The sequence below is a fragment of the Chaetura pelagica genome, unplaced genomic scaffold, assembly GCF_000747805.2.
Source record: "Chaetura pelagica isolate M959 unplaced genomic scaffold, ChaPel_1.0 scaffold612, whole genome shotgun sequence".
Classification (NCBI taxonomy): domain Eukaryota; kingdom Metazoa; phylum Chordata; class Aves; order Apodiformes; family Apodidae; genus Chaetura; species Chaetura pelagica.
In genome coordinates, this window is record NW_009952448.1 from 120,844 (window position 1) to 121,079 (window position 236).

The window sequence follows — 236 nt, forward strand, 5'->3', positions numbered from 1 at the left end:
TCAGGTATGGGCAAAAACCTCTCGCCTCCCCCCACCCCAGCAACTCCCACAGCACTTCCCTGAACTGGGAAGAGTCCCGAGGAATCCCGGAGCTGCTGCTGGAGAAAAGCAGAGAGTTATGGGGGTCACGAGAGATCAAGCCTGAGGATCGACGGTGATGGATGAACAGAGTCCTCCCCGGACACCGGCCATGGACCGAAGAGAAGGGGAGAAGAAAAAGAAGGAAGGAAGTTGTC